Raw genomic sequence first — 20,464 nt, 5'->3', positions numbered from 1 at the left:
TCTTTTTCTGCATCTATTCAGAGGATCACTTGGTTTTTATCCTTTCTTTTATTAATGTGGTATATCACATTGATTGGTTTGCAAATACTGAACCACCCCTGAAGCTCAGGAATAAATCCCACTTGATCGTGGTGAATAATTCTTTTAATGTACTATTGGATTTGATTAGCATCTTGTTGAGAATTTTTGCATTCATGTTCATCAGGGATATTGGCCTGTAATTCTCCTTTTTAGTGGAATCTTTGTCTGGTTTTGGAAACAGGATAATGCTGGCCTTGTAGAAAGAGTTTGAAAGTTTTCCTTCCATTTCCATTTTTTGGAACAATTTGAGAAAAATAGGTATTAACTTTTCTTTAAATGTCTGGTAGGATTCTCCTGGGAAGCCATCTAGCCCTGGACTTTTGTTTTTTGGGGGAGATTTTTGATTACCAATTCAATTTCTCTGCTGATTATGGGTCTGCTCAAATATTCTATCCTTCCTGTTTCAGTTTTGGTAGTTTGTATGTTTCTAGGACTCTGTCTATTTCTTCCAGATTGCCCAATTTTTTGGCATATAATTTTTCATAATATTCTCTTATAATTTGTATTTCTATGGTGTTGGTTGTGATTTCTCTCTTTTATTCATGATTTTATTTATTTGGGTCCTTTCACTTTTTGGTAAGTTTGGCTAGGGGTGTATCAATTTTACTAATTATTTCAAAAAAGTAGCTCTTAGTTTCATTGATCTGTTCTGGTTTTTTTGTTGTTGTTTCTATAGTGTTTATTTCTGCGCTAATCTTTATTATTTCCTTTCTTCTGCTGGCTTTAGGCTTTATTTGCTGTTCCTTTTCTAGCTCCTTTAGGTGTAAAGTTAGGTTGTATGTTTGAGAACTTTCTTGCTTCTTGAGGTAATCCTGTATTACTTTTTTTTAAAAAAATGTTTTAATGTTTATTTTTGAGAGAAAGAGAGAGTGCAACTGGGGGAGGGGAAGAGAGAGAGGGAGCCACAGAATCTGAAGCAGGTTCCAGTCTCTGAGCTGTCAGCACAGAGCCCAACACAGGGCTCAAACTCACAGACTGTGAGATCATGACCTGAGCCGAAGTCAGACGCTTAACCGACTGAGCCACCCAGGTGCCCTGCAGTATCCTTCAATCTTAGGACAGGACTGCCTTTGCTGTATCCCAAACGTTTTGTTTCCATTTTCCTTTGCTTCCATGTATTTTAAAATTTCTTACTTAATTTCCTGGTTAATCCGTTCATTCTTTAGTAGGATTTTCTTTAACTTCCATGTATTTGTGGTCTTTCCTAATTTTTTCTTGTGATTGACTTGAAGTTTCATAGTGTTGTGGTCTGAAAATATGCATGATATCAATCTTTTTTCCTTGTTGATTTGTGACCCACTATGTGATCTACTCTGAAGAATGTTCCATATGCACTTGAAAAGAATGTGTATTTTTTTGCTTTAGTATGAAATGTTCTGAATGTATCTGTTAAGTCCATTCAGTCCAGTGTGTCATTCAAAACCATTGTTTCCTTGTTGATTTTCTGCTTATATGATCTGTCCCTTATTGTAAATGGGGTGTTAAAGTCCCTTACTATTATTTATTATTATCAATGAGTTTGTTTATGTTTGTGATTAATTGACTTATATATTTAGATTTATTTATAGATTTATTTATTTTTTATAGATTTATTTATATTTAGCTTTTATTTATATATTTTAGATTTATATATTTAGACATTGGGGGCATAAATATTTACAATTGTTAGATCTTCTTGATGGATAGACCCCTTAATTATAATGTAATGCCCTTCTTCATCTCTTGTTATAGTCTTTTGTTTAAAATCTAGTTTGTCTGATATACTTATGGCTACTCTGTCTTTCTTTTGACATCCATTAGCATGATAGATAGTTCTCCATTCCTTCACACTGAATCTGCAGGTGTCTTTCTATCTAAAATGAGTCTCTTGTAGGCAGCATGTACATGGGTCTTATTTTTTTTTTACCCATTCTAATACCATATGTCTTTTGATTCAAGCATGTAGTCCATTACATTCAGAGTGATTATTGAAAGATATTAGTTTAGTGCCATTATGTTACTTGTAAAGCTCGTGTTTCTGGTTATCTTCTCTGTTCTTTTCTCGTCTTTGTTGCTTTTGGTCTCCTTCACCCCCCACCCCAAGAGTCCCTTTTAATATTTCTTGCAGGGCTGGCTTAGTGGTCACAAAATCCTTTAGTTTTTGTTTGTCTGGGAAACTGTTTAATTTATCCCTCTATTCTGAATGAAAGCCATGCTGGGTAGAGTATTCTTGGCCACATATTTTTCCCATTCGGCACATTCAGTATATCCTGTCACTCCTGTCTGGCCTGCCAAGTTTCTGTGGGCAGATCTGCTGTGAACCTGATTTGTCTTTCCTTGTAGGTTAAGGACTGTTTTCCCCTTTTTGCTTTCAGGATTCTTTCCCTATCTGTGTGTTTTGTGAATTTGACTGTGATATGTCTTGGTGACTATGGTATGTCTCAGCTTTTGTTGAATTTAATGGGAGTTCTCTGTGCTTCTTAGATTTCAACATCTGTTTTCCTTCCCCAAAGTTTTCAGCTATAATTTGCTCAAATAAACCTTCTGCCTCTTTTTCTCTCTTCATTTTCTGGGACTCCTATGATACAAGTGTTATGCTTTAAAGTCGCTGAGTTCCCTAAGTCCACATTTGTGATCCAATACTTTTATTTCCCTCTTCTTTTCAGCTTCATTATTTTCCATAATTTCATCTTCTGTATCACTGATTTGTTCTTCTATTTCATCCATCCTCATTGTCATGGCATCCATTCACATTTACATCTCAGTTATAGTATTTTTTAAAATATTTATTTATTTTTGAGAGACAGAGAGACAAACAGAGTGCTAGTGGGGGAGGGGTAGAGAAAGGGAGACACAGAATCTGAAATAGGTTCCAGGCTCTGAGTCGTCAGCACAGAGCCCAACGTGGGGCTCAAACTCATGATCTGTGAGATCATGACCTGTGCCAAAGCCAGATGCTTAACTGACTGAGCCACCCAGGTGTCCCTCGGTTATAGTGTTTTTAATTTCAGCCTGATTAGATTTTAGTTCTTTTATATGTGCAGTAAGGGATTCTTTAGTGTCTACTATGCTTTTTTCAAGCCTAGTTAATATCCTTATAATTGCTTTAAATTCTAGTTCAGACATCTTACTTATATCTGTATTGATTAAATCCCTGGCCATTACTTCTTCCTGTCCTTTCTTTTGGGGTGAATTCTTCCACCTTGTCATTTTGTCCAGAAAAAAAGAAAAGAAAAAAAAAGCTAGATCCTAGGTGTGTTTTGGTCTGCTTGCTAAAAGAAGCTAGATCCAAAAAATAAAATTTAAAAATTAAAAATTAAAAAATAAAAATCTAAAAGAAGCTAGATCCTATTTTCCCTACAGCTGGCAGCACTCTATGATCAGTAAACTTGGTGCATGTGAAGGGTTTGTGCTGGTCTTATGGGGAAGGGGCCTATTGCACTGATTCCCAGGTGGACTTGCCCTAGTGGAGATGCACCTTCAGGGTGCAGGGGGCAGGGTTTGGTGTAAGTGTCTTGGTGGTGCTGTTTTGTTCACTGAAGTTGGTCAGTTGCCTGGGTGTCTCCTCCCTGGAGTGGAGAGTTCACACCCATCTACCACTCTTCAGGAAGACTTCACAGAAGAGCAATCACCGCTCTTGTGTCCCCAGCTTCCATCAGATGCCTGCCTTCACCCTGTCTGTGAATGAGCTGTCTGCCTAGCAGGTGGCACAGTACTCCTGTGTTTTATCTCAGGCGCAGGGCTGGATTTCAAAACTCCAAATTTTAGGGACTTGTGCAGTGTGACCCCTCACTGATCCTCCGGTGGAGGGTCTCACCACACTTTTGCCATTTGCCAGTTTCTCCCAGAAAAGCAGCTGCACGAGCGTGCAGCAGTTTGGAGTTTATGGTAAAGCGCAGCAGAAAGCTGGCATCAAGGCTCACTGACCTCAGCCAGTGTCCCCATTCCTATGCTGGGGAACAGTGTAGGACATTGGCACCACCAGTTCTTCTGTCCCCAGATAGGCCATGCTGCCACTCCCAAGGGCACTCCAAACTGGGGAACTGTTTCTCCCTGTGTGACCCAGGGGATCCTCAGACCACACCACCTGCTCCTCTTGGCCCTCCTTCCCCATAGGCGCACCACTAAGCTGGCCAGACCCAACCCCAGTGATGGTGCAGACTTCTAAAACTTCAGATTTTACACTCCACTGCTTATAATAACTTGCAGTAGTCTTGTAAACAGGGCTCTCTCCCCTCCACAGGTCCCACAGTTCTTATCAACTCCCCCAAATCGACTCTGTGCAGCTCCAACTTCCATGAGGTGGTCATTTTTCTACTTGTAGATTTGCAGTTTTGTTCTCTCAGTCCTCAGATAGATTTCTTGGATGTTCAGAATGGTTTGATATTTATCTAGCTGTGTTTGAGGGATGAGGCAAACTTAGGGTCCCCTGGCTCCTCCGCCATCTTAACTCCTCTCCCCTGAATGTTTTACTGTGGGCAGAAAAATAAAACCAGAATTTTCTCCTTCCCAAGGAATTAGAAAAATCTGATAGTGGTCCAGTGTTTGAAAAAATTTCCAGAGCAACTGGGTGACTCAGTTGTTTAAACGTCCAACTGTCCAACTCTTGATTTCAGCACAGGTAATGACCTTGGAGTTGTGGGATCCAGCCCCGTGTTGGGCTCCACTCTGAGTGTGGAGCCTACTTAAAATTATCTGTCTCTCTCTCTGTCTCCCTCTGCCCCTCCCCCTGCTCTCTCTAAAATGAAAAAAAAAATTTTTTTTTAATTTCCAGTGTGTTGATCATGTGTTTTCTTCTTTGTTCCTACTTCTTTTCCTTCCTTTCTCTCAGCTACATTTGGGCCAAGAGATGGTCTTTACTTATTAAAGTTTAAATGGATAGCAACTAAGCAATCAGAGGTAAACATCAAAGGAAAAAAAATCCTGGTTGTCTACTTATATTGTTGGGAATTCAAATTCAGAAAGGCAAAAACCATCTGTAAAAAATTTAAAGAATATACATTTTCAGGTTTGAAGAGAAACAAAGACCTGACTGGTGGGTGGGTGTTGAACATATTAAAATTACTAGATGAAATTTGAATATCAATCTTTTTTTTTCCCACAGAATGTTGGATTGGGTGCATTCTTGGGAAAATCAGTAATGCATTGTCTTTTGAACTGATTCTTATCAAGATGTGAAACACAGAAACTAGAGAAAAAGGGAAATAGAAAGTGAAACATGGCAACTATTCTGAAATCTCCTTGAGAAACTGAAAGTTAAGTAGTAGCTCCTCTAAGAAATAGATATAAGGCAGAGTTCTCAACCTTGGAAACTATTAATATTTGGGCTGGATAAGTCTTAGTTGTGGGAACCTGTCCAGCATTGTGGGATGTTTAAGAAGCATCTTTTTTTTTTTTTTTTTTTTTTAAGACAGAGTTTTAACCCACTAGATGTCAGCAGCACTCTGAAGTTGTGACCAAAAAAAAAAATTGTGTCCATAAGTTAGCAAAAGCAGCTTTTTTATTTGCTCTGAGGCACCAAATCTTCCTCTCCCCTGTTATGTCCCACTCCTATTGAGAATCACTGCTGTAAATAATACCCTCATTTATACACCTAATTTATTTGAATTGATCATCACAGCACAGTCTGAAAGGGCTAGGAAGTGGGCTTCAGGTAGGAGAGGAATGGTTGAATACAGATAAAAGCAGTTGGGGGTGCTGCTGGAGGAGGCCTGGGTGAAAGGAGAGATATCAAGGGGAATGTCCCAGGAGGCCTAATCCCTTCACCATGTACTCCAGGACTGAGGTGGCTGTATCACATTTGGCATGGCTGGGGATAAGCTACAGAGCAGTGGACTCAGACTGAGGGTGGGTCATTCAAGTTGGGCAGGCTATAGGCAGGGGCCCTTAGTCCCAATGCAGTTCCAGCTCTAACAGCATCATAGAAATGAAGACACTGGTGGCTAGGGTGATCCCCAAGGAGCTAGAGCCAGTAGTAGGGTGTAGATAGCAATTAGCAAAGACCTGGGCTGGAGTACCTTAACAGTAATAAATGGCAGGAACTGTGGTTTGGCCTCATTTAGGAGAACATGAGAGATACTCCCTGCACACTTGGAGAAATTTTTGAGTGGGGGTAACTTTAAACAAGGACACCAAACAAAGGAAACAATCAACAAAACTCAAAGACAGCCTAGGGAATGGGAGAAGACTTTTGCAAATGACATATCTGACAAAGGGTTAGTATCCAAAATCTATAAAGAACTTATCCAACTCAACATCCATAAATAAATAAATAAATAAATAAATAAATAAATAAATAAATAAATAATCAAGTTAAGAAATGGGCAGTAGAAGACATGAATAGTCATTTTTCCAAAGAAGGCATCCAGATGGCTAACGGACACATGAAAAGATGCTCAACATCACTCCTCATTAGGGAAATACAGATCAAAACCACAATGAGATACCACCTCACACCATCAGAATGGCTAAAATTAACAACACAGGAAACAACAGATGTTGGCAAGGTTGCAGAGAAAGGGGAAACTTCTTGCACTGTTGGTGGGAATGCAAACTCATGTAGCCACTCTGGAACACAGTATGGAGGTTCCTCAAAAAGTTAAAAATAGAACTACCCTATGATTCAGCAATTACATTACTAAGTATTTACCAGAGGATACAAAAATATAGATTCGAAGCGGCACATGCACCCCAATGTTTATAGCAGCATTGTCAACAATAGCTAAACTATGGAGAGAGCCCAAACGTCCATTGACTGATGAATGGATAGAGAAGAGGTGGTATGTATGTACACACACACACACACACACACACACACACACACACACACACACACTGGAATATTACTCAGCCATCACAAAGGATATAATCTTGCTATTTGCAACAATGTGGATGGAGTTAGAGTGTATTATGCTAAGCAAAATAAGTCAGAGAAATACAAATACCATATGGTTTCACTCATGTGTGGGATTTAGGAAACAAAACAGATGAACATATGGGAGCAGAAAAAAAAAAGAGAGGGGGAAGCAAATCATAGAACAAACTGAGGGTTGATGGAGGGAGGTGGATGGGGGAAGGGCTAAATGGGTGATGGGGATTAAGGAGGGCACTTGTTATAATGATCACTGGGTGTTGTATGTAAGTGATGAATCACTGAATTCTATTCCTGAAACCAATATCCCACTGCATGTTAACTAACTAGAATTTAAATTAAAAAATTGGAAGAAAATAAATAAATAAAAAAGGACACCAATGGGGTGCTGTCAGTCATGTGCATGGGAGTAACAAGCTCATGAACTTCAGCTGTTAATCTAAAGAGACCACTTGTTAGTGCCTGGAAATATTCATGTGTAAGCTTAGCAAAAGCATTTTCAATACCAAAGAGCATCTGTTTTCCTGGATTTTCTGCCTGTTGTCATTCTCTGCAGACATCCAGCCTGTCCCACACTTTAGAGTTATTGAGCCCTGGGAAGTGCAGAGATCTCTCCCAGAATAGGGAAGGATGGGACAGAGACATGGTATTAGGTTATAAGACACTCTAGTAGCCATGATCTCTGGAGATTGTCCAACACACCTCACACAAACACATCACATAATCCAGAGATTTATTTTACATCAATGAGCTCTGCTTTCTGGGTGCAAATGATATATAGCAATACCGGGAAGAGTTGCCTGATGAAGAATCAAGCAATCATCCAACAATTATTTACCTTTAATATTTCTCACTCTGGGAGAATTGGCAACACACAGGATTCTTCCCCAAACACAAGCACTTTAAGATATCATTCTTGTTAAAACTAACAAATCTCTTGTTTTAGTGATAAAGAAGTTGGACAGATGGCTTCTATTTGACTCTGATGCCTACTCTCAATGATATAAAGTTTGCTTCCTCTGTAATTCCTGTAGAATTTCAGTAGAAATCCAAAATCCTATCAGATATTTATCTGAATTCCTTGGGGACTTGTAATCTTGTGGATTAGGGGTCCCCACCAAGAAATGTAAGGAGCTTCTAGAAGCTGGAAAAGGTACAAGAACGATTGTCCCCTAGAGCCTCTGGGAGCGGTGTGGCTGTGCCAACACCTTGATTTCAGTCCACAAACCCATTTCAGTCTTCTGACCTCAAGAACTACAAGACAATAAATTTGTATGGTTTTAAGCTACCAACTTTGTGGTAGTTAGTTACAGCCACAATGGGAAATTAATACATCCTCCCCCAAAGCAAATACAAAAATAAGAAAACAGTAACATTGTTTCTTTATTTTTTTCCTTTTAAAAATATTACTTGGTGTGCAATGCCTTTTATTTTATTTTATTTTTTTTTATTTATTTTTGGGACAGAGAGAGACATAGCATGAACGGGGGAGGGGCAGAGAGAGAGGGAGACACAGAACCGGAAACAGGCTCCAGGCTCCGAGCCATCAGCCCAGAGCCATCAGCCCAGAGCCTGACGCGGGGCTCGAACTCACGGACCGCGAGATCGTGACCTGGCTGAAGTCGGACGCTTAACCGACTGCGCCACCCAGGCGCCCCAGCAATGCCTTTTAATAAAATGTCACAATCAAAGGTGATTGCTAGTGATGATCTCTCAAATAATGTAGCAACCTTTTCATGTTTTTTTGATGCAACTAAGTCAATACCAGCAAATGACTGAATAAATAGTGCTTCAAACCAGATGGCATAAAACAAGAGAACTGCTTAGCACAATTGAACAAATTACATTCCAAACTTCTTTATGGAGAAAGCTGACCTTTAATTGACTCTGTTCTTGTTTTGCTGTTTTTTCTCACTAGATTGTTAGCTGCATTAGGTTTGGGGAAAATGTCTGCTTTCTTCACTGAAGTTAATTAACTTCAGTTAACTTGAGGTAGACCACATCTGTCCATTCCTAGTTCCTAGAAGAATGTGCTGACCCTCCTGACATCTTATGACCACAAGATATGGTTTAGATCCATGTGTTCATTTCCAAACCCAACAAATGAAGATTACCTAAATAACAAGAATCCCAATCCCACTCCCTAAATGTGCCTAATTATAGAAGTAGGCTGTAAAAGTCTCCAAGCAAAATGAAAGCACAGAAAGGGAGAGTAGAACTACCCAATGGAACAAAAGAAGGGGGACCATGGCCTGGCTGACCCACTATGGAAGCCTAAATGCACGTAAAGGAAAGAGTGCCTATTAGACAAACCGTTTTCTGCCTGGAGGTGAGAACCTAAGGCATTAGAACCTCTTAGACCTGTCCCTTGACAGAACTACCTGATGGTTGGGGATTTCTCATACACCATCTCACTTATTTTAGGGCAATGTGCGCTGCGTACAAGAGCATAAAGCTCCATCACAGAACAATCTTTATTGCCAGATAGAAGGCCAGTGAGACATTTTTTCCTGAGATTCCTTTAACTCCTTCCCAGCTGGGGCACAATGAGAAATATTAAGACATTTCATCTTCATTTGCTCTCGTGTTCACAAGACACAGTGGCAAAAGCCACCTGGAATCACACTAGTTTCAATATTGAACTTTGCGGCTTGCTGTGTGATCAGAAGCTGGTTGGTCCACCATTTTTTTAAGGTTGTTTGCTTGTCTGTTTGTTTGTTTATTGTAATCTCTACACCCAACATGGGGCTCAAATTCACAACCCTGATACCAAGAGTTGCATGCTCTTCTCTCTGAGCCAGCCAGGCACCCTGGTTCACTTTTCTACGCTCCAACTCCATGCCTATGAAATCAGGATAGTAATAGATCTTTCCTCATAGGGTCGTGGTGAAGTGAAATGGAATAACACATGGAAAGCGTGTCTCATTCTTCTCATACTGAAGAGCATTCAGTAACTGTGGGTGCTATTTTCATGACGTATGATACGTCCCTCCATCTGTGCAGTGGGAAGTCTGCTCTAACCTCCAGCTGCAACCCTTCCCCATTATGATTTGGGGGATTATGTCATGTCTCTGACTGTGAAGCTGCTAAGGCAGAGCACTCTGCTGTGATCCTCAAGCCAGGGCAGCCTAGATCTTCCCACCGTAGGGCCCAAGTCAGGAAGCCCTGGGCATGCCCATACATGGAGACTGGCAAAGCCTCTTGGATGGCAAGCATCCAGCCCCTCCCTTGGAGGGACTGACTTGTGTGGGGGAGAAGACGTTTTGGAACAGGGATCACTTCTCAGCTCTCTCCTCGTTCTGTATCAGATGGGATGTTTCTAGCAGACCAACTGAATTTTCATGTGAAAACATTTTCTGCAAGGCACCATCTCTAACCTAACTCTGAAATAAAGGCATGGAAATGCCAGCAAATACTGAAATAAAGGCTGGAAGGGCTGTTTGCACTAATAGCAGTATGGCTTTGGAATTTTTTGCGCAATAATATTGCACATAAAAATTATTTTTCAATTGAAGTAGTTGACATATTGTATTAGTTTCAGGAGTAAAACACAGTGATTCAACATTTATCTACGTTATGTAATGATCGCCACGGCCAGTCTATACCGTCTGTCATCATACAAAGTTGTTACAATATTATTGATTATATTTCCTGTGCTGTACTTTATATCTGCATAATTTATTTGTTTTATAACTGAGGGATTTAACCTCTTCATCCCCTTCACCTATTGGCACCTAGTGACAGTGTGCCAGAGAAAGAGCAAGTGTTTACCTTGTGATCACTGTGAATTTGGCAGCAGTCCTGGTTCTGTGGGGCTCTGACTCAGCTGATTAGGTATGCAGAATATTACCCACTGTGTCTTTGGCATAAGCACACCCACAAACTACACAGAACAGCAGCATTAAGGAGAGAGAAAACAGCCATTATAAATGGGTCTGTGTGTATGTGTGTGTGTATTTACAAGTAGGAAAGAGCAATGAAAACTAAACAGGGAAACTCACTTTGGACGGATAGGGTTTCTACTTGAAGAAATGAAACTTACGCATAGAACTATGGGTCCAATATCAGAATTCCAGGATCACTTCTGTGTTGGATTGACAAGCTGGGTGAGTCAAATTCTAGGAGTTCCCTTATCAGTTAAATAAAGTGGTTAGCTTTGGATAGTGGTTTGCAGCCCTGGCTGCAAACTAGAAAACTTGAGAATCTTTAAAGAGGAGAGGAGAGGAGAGGAGAGGAGAGGAGAGGAGAGGAGAGGAGAGAAAATAAGAGAGAAGAGAAGAAAGAAGAGAAGAAAATACTGACATGTGAGCTAGTCTCTAGTCCAGGGAATCAGAATCTCTGGCAGTGAGGACAAGGGATCAGAATTACCAGTAATTTATTTTATTATTTTTAAAGTTTATTTATTTATTTTGAGAGAGCACGCAAGCAGGGGAGAGGCAGAGAGAGAGAGAGGGAGAGAGAGAGAATCTCAAGCAGGCTCCACACTGTCAGCGCGAGCCCGATGTGGGGCTCAAACTTACAAACCATAAGATAGTGACCTGAGCCAAAATCAAGAGTCAGACGCTTAACCGACTGAGCCACCCTGGCACCCCAAAGATATTTTCTAGTTGCAATTGAAGTTTAGAATTCTACATTGGGCTGAAAAGCATTAATTCCACTACTCATGTCATTGTCATAGCTCTGTGAAGCCCTCAGATGTTTAGGGAGCCTGCAGTTCAAACATGTTGCTGGCTTGTCGGAGGTAGCCTTCGTTGCCATTAGCTCCTTATTTTTTAAAAAGTCAGCAAGCCACAGACGATCATTAGTTATATGCATGCTGCTCTTTTGGTACCTGTGTATGACATATTTCCTCTTCCCAATGACTTGCTATCTAGGCAGAGAGACAGGTTCATAAGCATTTATTCAAATGCAGTATATGTTGGTTGCCCTAGGTACAGAAAAAAACCTTCTTCAGTTAACTCTTGATCTTTTGGATGAAGCATTTGGCAGAATCATAGTCCTGCTGGCTCTCTATTTACAGAATACTCCCAAAGGAATATTCTCTGCTAAGGGAGGTTGAAGGTTTGAAGCGACTCGTGCAATGTGCAGTGATGCTGGCAGCACATACTAAAGCTTCCAGAAGGCCCTGGCCTGGGACCACCAAATCAGATCTGTATGTCAAGTCACAGTAATCCTGCAGAAGCAGGTAAGAGGGAATATGTGTCTGTGAAAGTGCCGGCTGACAACCAACTTGGTATTCTAGAAATAGGAATATATAATATATATAATAGGGCCTATTAGATAATAGGGCCCAGTATTTGGAATAAATAAATATATATATATATATATATATATGTATTATATATGTATATATATGAATATATAATATATATAATACATATATAATATATGAATATAATATATAAATATATATTATATATATAAAATATATAATAATATATATGAATATATAATATATATAATATATATATAATATATATAATAGGGCCCAGTATTTGGTATATGTCCTTAGTGTCCACTCGAGTATGAGTTTGTTTCAGGTGTCTTGGTAGTCGTAGCTCCTGAAGGTCATCAACTGTTCAATGGCCTGTAGGTGAGATCTAGGTCCTTACGTTTCCAGGCAAATACCATCTGGGAACAGAATAGACTCAGAGAAGCAAAGGTACAGAGCTAGATCATACCCATTCCCTCTCAGGGATCAGGTACCCTCTATGGTGCCAAAATTGGAAGCAAAATTGGATGTTTTTCAGCAGGTGAAGGGATGAATAAACTGTGGTACCTCCATACAATGGAGTATTATTCAGCAGTTAAATGGTCTATCAAGCTACAAAGACCCGAAGGAACATTAAGTGCATATTGCTACATGAAAGAAGCATCTGAAAGGGCTACACATGGTATAATTCAAACTATATGACATTCTGGAGAAGGCCAAACTATAGAAATAATTAAAGGTCAGTCCTTGCCAGAGGTTTAGGGGGAGTGGTCGAGGTGGAGCACAGGGCATGTTTGGGCAGTGAAACTCTTCTTATGATAGTGTAATGGTAGATACTTGATGTTATGTACAATACAAAGAATGAACTGTACTGGAAACTATGGACTTTAGGAATAATGTATCGATATTGATTGGTTCATCAACTGGAACTAATATACCACACAAATGCAAGATGTTAGTGTAACAGCACTCCAGCAGGTCTTAAGGATTAACTTGCTTCAGGTTAACTCTCCTTACTTGCTGACCTAAATCCCTTGATCTTCAACAGAACTAATTTTCTTTGAGATTTGCAGACCACTGTCCTTGAGGAATGAAGAACCAGAACTTTTCCCAGGCCCAAAAAACCAGCAAGTCTGTCTGAGGCTGACTCAGCTTTAGGATTAGCCCGGCAATTTTTTTAGTAAAATGTTTTTCTTTTTTTGGTCACACAAATGATTTTACTGACTTCCCTTTGTGTATCCATAGACATTGCCTTCCTTTGCAGAAAGAACAGAGTACTCCTGCACATAATAAAACAAGAACCAGACTCCCTCACACAACCCCCAAGTACTAGGATAACTTTTGTAGCTGACATCATGGAATCTGCACATAATCAAGAAATGTTGCAGGCCGCTACACTCCCTTTGCTGATTAACTACCCTAAACCCCTTTAAAAACCCCTGAGCCAGGCAGAAACCTCAGAGTACCTTCTCCCGAGGTTGCTGGCCTCCTGAATCTTTTATTCTCAAATTCCTTTCCAATCAAAAACTCATCTCTTTTTCTTTCTTTCTTTCTTTCTTTCTTTCTTTCTTTCTTTCTTTCTTTCTTTCTTTCTTTCTTTCTTTCTTTCTTTTTTTTCTTTTAGAGGGAGAGAGCACACAAGCAGGGGAGAGGGGCAGAGGGATTGAGGGAGAGAGAAGCTTAAGCAGGCTCCAAGCTGGGTGTGGAGCCCAAATGTGGGGCTCGATCCCACGATCCTGGGATCATGACCTGAGCCAAAATCAAGAGTCGGGCTCAACTGACTGAGCCACCCTGGTGCCCCCAAAACTTGTCTCTTGAGTAATGGCCTTTCTAGGGACTGGCAGCCAAACTTGGGTTCCATAACATTAATAATAAGGAAACTGTAGGAGGGATGAGGGTGTGGAGGGAGCAGTTATATTAGAACTCTGTACTTCCTGTGCACTTTTTCTACAAGCCTAAAAGTGCTCTAAAAATAAAATGTATTAAGTGAAAAAAAAAACAAAACTATTGCAGTAAGGGAGGGTGATTACTGCAATGGAAGAGGGTGATGATGGCAATAGGGAAGCAGCTCTGAAGATCTGCAAATGTCTGAAAGAGTAGTCACAAATTTGTGTGTAAGCACACAAATCACACACACACACACACACACACATACTTGTGTGTGTGTGTGTGTGTGTGTGTATTTACAAATAGGAAAGAGTTCATAGAGTAGGCAGTTAGAGCTGGAGACAAAGGTGGGGATAAATAGATGACACATTAGAAGACTGAGGGCACAACATCCTGACTTGTGGCTTTTAACATCCTGGCTTTAGGGATTCCAATACCCCGGGACTGAAGAACCAAGAGCCACCCTCAACCTCTGCCCCAGGGTAACCTATGGTTTCATTATCATACATTTACATTGTGGTTTCAACCCACCCCTACCCTACCCAAATGGGGGAAGATGGCCAGGATAGTTTCTGCAAGAACCTTGTAGGGCCCAAAACTCTGCCTCCCAACTGGCAGGAGTCCCATAGACGAATAGAAACAACTTGTCAGAGACTGCCCTAACTATGACCCATAACCTCTGCAAACACAAAAAGAAAAGATACCCTTAATCCGCCTGGGGTTGCCACTTCTGGGGGCTGCCCAGTCTCCTCCCTTTTTGAGAGTGTACTGTCCTTAAACTGCTTTGGATTTGCTACTTTCCTGTCTTCATTGGAGTGCTGATCCTCAGGTAAATCTTTCCTGGGTAATCCAAGAACCCACATCTCCATTCACACAATGCAGACTCCCACTGGTAGCAGAGAAATGAAAACTAAAGAGGGAAACTCATTCTTTTAATGGAGGTGTAAACAAGGCTAGAAAGAACTGGGTGTCAGGAGCAGGGAGTAGGTGGCAAGATCAGGAAACAACTTTCCTTATTGTCAGCCAAGTTTTGAGAGGGATTGTTTGGCATTCCTGTACTTGTTAAACCTTAGTAGGAAGTCAAATTTCAGGACGGTGTGGGGGAGAATAGAAATTTAGTTATGTTAAATTTACAGGTATTTTGTTCTGATTAGTCATGGAGACAAATTGTTCAGCTGATCATTTATGAGACATAGAATGGGAATTTTAGGTTGTGTGTCTGCTTTTGTAGCAGGTAAACGGGTCTATGGCGAGTTTTATTTAAGTAATATGGGAAAAGGTGGTTCTTTGCAGTTTAACAAAAGACTACAAAGGAAATTGAAATAGACATGTATGTTACTCAAGGCCCTGGACCCAAGTGGGAAGGTCAAGACAGGCTGCAGAGAGAGAGGGAGGGAGGCATCACCTGAGGCACAAGCTTTTATGGTGTTCTTTGAATAAAATGTCTTGGGGCTCCTGGAGTAAAACTGGATCGGTCAATTCAAACCAAAAAGAGCAGGGGAAAAGGGGGGAGTTTGGTAAACACCCCCAAAAGTGCGGGAGCAAAGACTTATGGGCAATGTAGTTTTCACTCTGGTGTTGGCTTTCCGGGCTGACTCTGCGCGTGCTCACTGCCTCCAGGTCTGTAAATCTTTCCCCTAGGGTATACCTTCTCCTGCGTGGCGCTTCTCGGATCACCGAGTCTTTGCGCTCCCTAGGGTCCAGCGCGACAGGACAGGGGAGTTTGGGGTTGGCCGAAGGCAAACGAGCGTCCGCAGTGCTCGGGAGCCGGCGGGTCTAGGGTTGTGGGGGGACCCCGCGGCGGGACCTCTGGCACTTGAGCCCCCCAAGGGCGGGTTGGGGCAGCCTCATCCTGGAGGAGGGACGACCGGGCCAGGTCTCCTCTCTCAGCGGAAAGGGCCGGCTTCGCGCGGGGACGCGGGGACGCGGGGACGCGGGGGCGCGGGGACGCGGGGGCGCGGGGACGCGGGGGCGCGGGGACGCGGGGGCGCGGGGACGCGGGGGCGCGGGGACGCGGGGGCGCGCGTCCTGGGAGGTTGCAGGGTCCGTGCGCAAAGGCGGCTGCTGCAGCAGGGGGCGCGGGCAGCCGCGGGCGGAGCTCGGTTCTAGTTACTGAGCAATCCTGGCAAAGACGTTCAGTTTTATCTTCTGCAGAATGAGAATGTTTTTATACCTGACCCATGCGATTGTTCTGCGCTGCTAATGTCTATGCTAGATATACGTAGATTTTTGCCATCAAAGGCTCTCAACGGCCATATTTGAGGTAAGCTTAATTGTCTCCATGTTAAGAGAATAGTAAACCAGGCGAGGTGAAGTGCCAAGACCACACAGCAGCGGTGGGAATCTAGTTTTCAATCCATTTTTCTGCACGTCTCATGTTCCTTCTAATAAACTGTCTTGCCTAAAACCCAGCATTGTTATTCACAGCACTGAGCACTGATGATGTCTGATACTGTAATATCAGGAAAATAATTATGAGGTATATGGGGACTGCATAATGTCTTGGCCTTGGGTTTCTGGGATATTTGATTATTCTTCTTACTCTTCTGAGTGCATGCGTCAGGTAGCACAATTTCTGGGTCCGGTCTGCCCTGTCTAGCTTTTGTCTTTGGAGAACTTCATTTGAGTTTGTTGATGGCCAAAGCTCTTGATTCTTGGGGAAAGTATGTATTAGAGTCAGGTTGGGAGCCCTGTTTGAAAGTTCCAACTAAATTTAATTTGTCCCCACTGCCCAGGTCCCATCTCTTTTGGAGCAAAACAGCTCTTGTACTTTTTTAAATTTTTAAGAAACGTTTATTTATTTTTGAGAGAGAGAAAGCGAGCACGCCACGGGGTGGGCAGAGAGAGAGGGGGACAGAGAATCCAAAGCAGGCTCCACACTGACAACAGTGAGCCCCACGTGGGGCTCAAACCCACAAACGTGGAGGCTTAACCAACAGAGCCAGCCACCCAGGGGCTCCTGGAGCAAAACAGCTCTTGAGGTGAGATGTGGGAAACAAAGGCAGAAGGAAATGGCAGATAAAATTGAATTTCCTTATAACCTGCAGCCCACTGACAAATACTTGAGGCTGGCAGAGTAAAATGTTTCTCCAGGAACTTCCTACTGTCTTCTTTAGCATATGAAAATCTCATTGGAAATGTCCCCTTGATTTTACCTCCCCTAACTCCCAAGTATGTAACCAATGTCTCTTCATGGTCCCAGGGCAGCTCTTTCTGCCAATGGGTCCTATCTCCATGCTTTAATAAAATCACCTTTTTGCACCAAAGATGTCTTCAAGAATTCTTTCTTGGCTGTCAACTCTGGATCACCCCCAAAACCTTATCACCCAGGAACCCCACCTGGAAAATCACCCCTTGATCTGAGACCTCTCATCAGAGACTCAAAACAGAAACAGAAGAGGCCCAGGAAAGACTATATCCTCAGACTGCCAGGACAGAAGTAATTCTTGGTCCTTCTACAGAATGAGCAATGCTTGGGTGATGTCACCATAACCAGAAATCATTGCAGGCTGTCCACTGATCAGCTTCAAGATTTGAAATAAAGCTGGCAACATGAGCAAAGGGCAGCACACCAGAGGGTACCTCACAGGAAGTTTGTGAGGACACAGTTCAGGGAAAGGAATCACCAGCCACAGGAGAAATTGACCTTGTTCACCCTCATCAGCCATACTCCCTTCACTGCACTTGCTCTACAACCTAGAGGGTGCATCATTCTGTTCTGATAGTAAAAAATCAAATAACTAATGTATAAAGAGTTTAAAGATTTTAAAATTTTGTCTGTATTTAAGAGGTGAAAAAAAAAGGGCCTAGAAGATAAGGGAGTGACTTGTCTAGAGTAACAATTTATTAGTGGCATGCCCAGGGAACTTCTTGCTGTCTATCCTTAACAATGATGTCACATCGATTTTTTTTTTAATGTTTATTTTTGAGAGAGAGAGACAAAGAGACAGAGCACAAGTGAGGGAAGGGCAGAGAGAGAGAGAGGGACAGAATCCAAAGCAGGCTCCAGGCTCCGAACTTAGCACAGATCCCAACGCAGGGCTCGAACCCCCCAATGATGAAATCATGTACCTGAGCCCAAGTTGGATGCTTTACCCACTGAGCCACCCAGGCACCCCTCAAATTTCTAATGAAAAGATCCTTTTGAGAAACCATAACCAAGTTAGAATTTAAAAAGTACCCCTGCACTTTCCAGGGGGATGCTGATGAGGATTTTGTAACTCAAGGGCCAAACACTGTCCCTAGGAATGCAGAGAAATAAAGGCAACGTCTTCCTGTGTTGTTCTTTGTTTGATTAGTCCTTGGTTGTTACTATTTATTTATTTATTTATTCACTTATTTATTTTAGTCACTATAGAGGGGAAGGTAAATTCTTTTTAGCAGGAAGTTAGTAGGAAATGTTTATATTCACCTAATGAAAAATGGCATTCTGAGCTGTGACAGGTCAGAGTCTGCATAGACAATGGGTACTCCTCCATCAGCTCTGCCCTGCCCTTAGGGTTGAAGCGCATGGCCCACAAGGGCTTTGTATGTAGCTGCTGTGTGAAGCTTGCTAGGCAGATAATTCTGCTCAGCTCACCTGGTTGCATAGGACCTCATTTTCTTTCCTTCTTTCCCAGCTGTACCTTTACAGTTCTCTTCAGTTTTCCAAGAGCAGCAGGAAATGACTGAATCACAGATGAGCTGTTTATTCCTGCTTTGTTTTGCAGTGGATTTTGTGAGGTGTGTAAGGGAACAGAAATTAAAATAGAAAAACAGAAATAGATGAAAATCAACATCAGATTAACTGTAGACTATCAGGTCAAGAATTGAGCAAAGTCAGCATATAGATATATGCTGGTCCTGTAAAGTCCCAGAATTATCAAAGTTGAACAGCAAGTTTGCTGACAGCAAAGGAGAACCAGAAAAACGAGTCTCTTAGGGCACTAACACACTGGCACTGCTGTAAGAAATTATCAGAGACTGGTGGTTCAGCAACAAGCACTTATTTCTCATATTCTGGAGTCTGGGAAGTCCAAGATCAGGGTGCCAACACATTTGATTCTTTAGTGAGGACCCTCATCCAGTTTGCCCATGGCCCTGTTCTCATTGTATCTTCACATGGTGGGGAGAGAATAGAGGGCCAGCTCTCTCGTGTAGTTTCTTCTAAGGGCAATAATGTCATCAGGGCTCCATACTGATGACCCACTTACCTCCAAAAGGTCCCATCACCAACTAAAATCACACTGGGGATTAGGGCTTCAACATGTGAAGTTTGGTGAGGGGACACAAGCGTTCAGTTCATAACAGAGTTTGAGGACACAATTTTCTAATGGTCTTGTTTGGTCCAGCGGTGTAGAATATCTGGAAGACAGCTGAATGGTTGACATGCCCTTTAAATGGCTCTGCATAAATATTTCCCCCACCTAGACTGTGGCACTGTAGTATTTGTGACTATACTTAACCGCTACTTACTTGCCAGTTCCTGGCATTGTCAGACTTTAGATTTATTGCCAATCTAACTTCTGAGAAAAACTCACCATTTTATTTGCATTTCTGAGATTGCTGATGATCTTGTACATCATATATCTATTGGCTTTTCATTGCTTTTGTGAATGATTTCATTTTTAATCATCTCATGTATTAATTTTAAAGAATACTTTATGTATTTTGGACAGTAATTCTTTGTCTGTTACATTTGTTGTGAATGTTTTCTCCAAGTCTGTCCCTTGACCTTTACCTCTAGAGTGCCTCTGGCCTTATTAGAGTTTTATATTTTTCCATAGGCCAGTCTTTTTAACTTTTCTGTTTTCTTTTTGAATTTTAAAATTCTTCCCTAACTTAAGGTAAGGATATTTTAAAATTTTTGCTTAATTAATATTAGTACTATTAAAAATATTTAAGCCTCGAGTCAATCTGGAAATTGTTATTGTAGATAATACGAGGAGGGAATCTAGTTTTATCTTTTAACACATGAAGCACCAATTCTTTATTAATGTTTTTCTCAATGAATTATAATGGCACATCTATCCAGTATATTACCGTGTCTGCACACATCTGTTGCTGGACATTCTAATTCATTGCATTAGTCCTTAATTCATTCTTCTTTAGGTTCATCATGTTCTCTCTTACACCTTTTTCAGTCTTGCTTCATGAAACCTGGCATCCTTACCTTGTGCCTGATTTTTCAAAGATAACTCAAGAAGTGTTAGCCAACGCTGGAATAGTCTTTGTGGGTTTTCGGTACACACCAATTATCCCATTAAAGAAGTTTCTTCCTACAGCCTAAGTTTTGAATGTCCATGATGCTTAGTGGTTTTTCTATATGCCTTAAGGATAGATTTGATTACTATTTAGATTGAACTTCTTGGTTCCATTTTGGACACATTTAAAAAAATTTTTTATTTATTTTGAGAGCGAGAGAAAGCGTGAACAGGGGAGGGGCAGAAAGAGAA

General features: G+C 41.4%; 1 protein-coding gene across 1 annotated transcript in view; it reads left to right on the top strand.

Annotated features, from left to right (window-relative positions):
• The first annotated feature begins 11,222 nt into the window (after positions 1-11,222).
• Positions 11,223-20,464, top strand: part of LOC131493053 (zinc finger protein 12-like) — a 34,794-nt gene continuing 25,552 nt past the window's right edge. The window contains exon 1 of the transcript XR_009252432.1: positions 11,223-12,116. The gene's annotated coding sequence lies outside the window, so the exon portion shown is untranslated. The remainder of the gene's footprint in view (positions 12,117-20,464) is intronic.

The sequence above is a fragment of the Neofelis nebulosa genome, chromosome 13, assembly GCF_028018385.1.
Source record: "Neofelis nebulosa isolate mNeoNeb1 chromosome 13, mNeoNeb1.pri, whole genome shotgun sequence".
NCBI lineage: Eukaryota > Metazoa > Chordata > Mammalia > Carnivora > Felidae > Neofelis > Neofelis nebulosa.
Note: the sequence above shows the minus strand (reverse complement) of the source record. Positions and strands in the feature narration are given on the sequence as shown.